At 35.8% G+C, this 4,127-nt stretch overlaps 1 pseudogene; it reads left to right on the top strand.

Annotated features, from left to right (window-relative positions):
- Positions 1–1,798: 1,798 nt before the first annotated feature.
- LOC148117674 (uncharacterized) lies at positions 1,799–3,700 on the top strand (annotated as a pseudogene).
- The last annotated feature ends 427 nt before the right edge of the window (positions 3,701–4,127 follow it).

Below are 4,127 nucleotides of genomic sequence, written 5' to 3' on the forward strand. Positions count from 1 at the left end.
TCATGTGGTCAGAAAAAGAGAGATATGCAGTAAAGAGAGATTCAAAGACGAAGAAAACCTCTAAATGGTTTACAGTGTGTTTAAAGTATATGCAGGCTAAAAGGTTAAAGTCATTAAAAATAAAAAAAGAAAAAAGGGAGTAGTTGGGTGTGGAGGTACACACCTTTAATCCCAATACAAGGGAGGCAGAGGTAGATTGACCTCTGTGACTTCAAGGGGCAGAGGTAGATTGACCTCTGTGACCTCAAAATATGGTAGTACATGCCTTTAATCCCTGTGCCTGGGAGGCAGAGACAGATCTCTGTGAGTTCAAGGTGTGGTAACACATACCTTTAATCCCAGCACTGGGGAGATAGAGACAGGCAGATCTCTGAGTTCAAGGACAGCCTGGTCTACAGAGTTATTCTAGGACAAAGATATACAGAGAACCTGTCTCAAAAAATAAAAGTAAAAATAAAAGAAATAGAGGTTACAATAAAGCCTCATGAAGATGGAAAATACACAGAGAATCCTGATACTGAATGTTATTATTCTCTGTTTGAATTGTTTTAAGGCTGAGGAAGGAGCAACAGCTGCTAAAAGACTCTTGTTTATAAATGCTGCTGAACTAACCCAAGATAGGTATTTTGAAAATACCTTGGCTTTAAAACTGAAGTCAAAAGGTATGTTATTTTGGAGAAGAGATTTAGCTTTTGTTTCCGCAGAAAATGAGAGGCTGTGGATTCATTCTGAGTTAAGAAAAATCAGGGTCGAAAAAGGAAAACCACCTGAAAAATCTCCGATAGGAACAGATGGCTCAGATGACAGAGTTCTACATCCAGAACAGATTCAAGTGTGCTGCCTGAGATGATCAAGACTCACAGGATACTCCAGTCAGGACTTGATTATAACTCTAAATTTTCTTTAGGTCCCCATAAGATTATCAGCACCCCCAACCAGCAGGAAGTAGCCTGAAATACTACACCCACATTCCCAACAAATGGACTATGGGTATTTTCCTTTGTTTAAAAAAAAAGAGGGAAATGGTGTGGGAGAATTATCTGTATTCTGTCAATCATGTATTTTAATAAAACGCTGATTAGCCAGGCAAGAAGTATAGGAGGGTCAACCAGACAGGAAGTAGAGGCAGGGCAATGAGAATAGGATAAGGCTAGGGAGGAGAAAGCTCCCTCAGGACCTAATGGGTCAATCAGTTTTTAATCTTATGGAGTCTTGTGAGTGATTTTTCCTTGGAGCATGCTGGCTTGTTGGGGTACCAGGCAGGACAGAAACCCCAACAAGCTGGACCCTCATGCTACAATAGACATTGCTCTTCTGAGGTGCTATTCCGTACAAAGGGTACAGAAATGACAGAGTTTACTTTGCTTTTCAATTTCCTTCAAAAGTGACTGTCTATATCATGGAATAAGAGTAAGGAACACCAGAATCATATGTCTATACTCTGAAAGAAGTATGCATTTCCAACTTTATCAGTGTCATGCTTTCCATTTTACCCATGTGTGGTATATTTTAGATGGCAGTGACCTATGATGATGTGTATATCAACTTTACTCAGGAAGAGTGGGATTTACTGAATCCTTCCCAGAAGAATCTCTATAAAGATGTAATGCTGGAGACCTACAGGAATCTCATTTCTATAGGTAAAAATGAATTTCCTTAATGTTTCACAATATTGACACAACTTTTCCTTGGTTAAGGATGTTCTACAATTTGATTTAGAAAGAAGAATGAGGTGAATAAAGCAGTCATAGTTCTTTGGTGCACTTAAGATAATAAGCTAAATGTTGCATATTGTTAAATGATACAGCCTATATTCTGGTACTGTATTTTAGGATACATTTGGGAAGACCTTAACACTGACGAACGTTGGCAATGTTCTAGAAGATATGCAAGGTAATTTTCATGTGCAAGTTGATAACAATATGCCTCTGATTTAATTTCACTTTTTCCTAGAACTTTTAAATAAAAGCAGCAATGCAAATAAGCACAGCTTTAAGTGCATAGATGGTTATTAAATCCTCACAAATCCATATACCTCAATTTCATATCTGTGAATTATTCTTCCTTTCCTATGTGTGTATAAGCTTATGAGCATAGGGATATGGAAAGATTTAACATACATCTCCTTGAGAACAAAAAGAAGATCAGCAATACTTCCCATGTAGAGAATACTTGTTGAATTTGATTCAAGTACACAATACAGATGGTTTTCTGCCATCATTATTAATATATAAACATTACAGAAATGCCACATGAGTTCTAGGTTTGTGCAAATACTTTGGAATGTCCTAGTTTACTTAGCAAATATATACAATTCACAGTATAGTAAAATTTCAGAATGCAGTAAACTTGGTAATTCTCTCAGTGTATTCAGTTGTCATCAAAAATGTGAATAATATAATACAAAATGGTTTTGTAAATGTGAAAAGGTAAACCACGAAACAAAGGAATTTATTATTATACTCATATTCCTAGATGCAACCTGACCATTAATTAAAAGACAAACATGATCTTAAACAAAGTCATGAAATCTTAATACCTAATTGCTTTTAAAATTGGATCATGTTATAAAATTAATTCATATAGATATAAGGTTTAACAGGGTCTTGAATGTGGTAAATCTTTTAAATGTGCCAATTATCCTTGCAGGATTGAAAGGAATCAAAATGGTGAGAAGAAACTTTCAGTGTATACTCACTGTGTTAAAGCCTTGTCTTATGACACTCACCTTCTAAGGAATGAGAAGACACATTCTGGGCAAAAATGCTCTAAAAGTAAGCACTGTGGTAAAGCCTTTGTTTATCACAGTAATATTCAAGTGCTTAAAAAGAAAACACACTGAGAAATAACACTATGAATACAGTCAAGATGATAAAGACATTGTTCTTTATGAAACTCATCAAAGTCATAAAAGAACACATACTGGAGAGAAACCCTATGAATGTAATTGGTGTGGTAAGGCCTTTGCAGATCACAGTAATCTGAAAAGCCATCAAAGAACACATACTGGAGAAAAACCATATGAATGTAATCAGTGTGGTAAGGCCTTTGCAGATCACAGTAATTTGAAAAGTCATCAAAGAACACATACTGGAGAAAAACCATATGAATGTAATCAGTGTTGTAAGGCCTTTTCAAAACACAGTAATCTTCAAAGTCATCAAAGAACACATACTGGAGAAAAACCCTATGAATGTAATCAATGTGGTAAGGCCTTTGCCCACCACAGTAGTCTACAATTGCATAAAAGAACACATACTGGAGAGAAACCCTATGAATGTAATCAATGTCGTAAGGCATTTGCTCGGCACAATTATCTTCAACTGCATAAAAGAACACATACTGGAGAGAAACCCTATGAATGTAATCAATGTGGTAAGGCCTTTGGCCAGCACAGTAATCTTCAAAATCATAAAAGAACTCATACTGGAGAGAAATCTTTTGAATGTAATCAGTGTGGGAAGGCCTTTGCCCAACATATTGGTCTTCACAATCATAAAAGAACACATACTAGAGAGAAACCCTATATGCAATCACTGTGTTAAGGCTTTTGCAGATCTCGGTCATCTTAAATTGCTTTAAAAAACACATACTGGAGTGAAACCCTATGAATGTAACCAAAAGTGGCAAGGTCTTTGCCTATCAAAATAGTGTTCAATTGCATAAAAGAAAACATACTGGAGAGAAGGAAACACTATGAATGTTATCAGTATTTTAAGGCTTTTGTACCACACAGTAATCTTCAATTGCTTTGAAGAACACATACTGGATAGAAACACCATGAAAATAATCTGTTTGATAAGGCCATTCCAAGTTTCATTCTCTTCAATTGCATAAAAAACACATTGTAGAGAGAAACACTATGATTGTAATCATTTTGGTATGGCCTTTGTAAAACACAGTCATATTCAAATTTACAAAAGATCACATAAGAGAGAGAACCCCTATAAGTGTAGGCAGTGTGGTTAAGCCTTTGGAACCCACTGCACTGTTTATGGTAGTAAAAGAACACACAATGTAGGGAATTTTTATGAATGTATATCAGTGTAAGAAAGACTTTTCACTTCTTACTCATTTTCAAATCCATAAAAGAACACATACTGGAGAGATAACAGTGAATGGAATCT

This window comes from Myodes glareolus, chromosome 27, assembly GCF_982192425.1.
Source record: "Myodes glareolus chromosome 27, mMyoGla1.1, whole genome shotgun sequence".
In the NCBI taxonomy this organism is placed as follows: Eukaryota; Metazoa; Chordata; class Mammalia; order Rodentia; family Cricetidae; genus Myodes; species Myodes glareolus.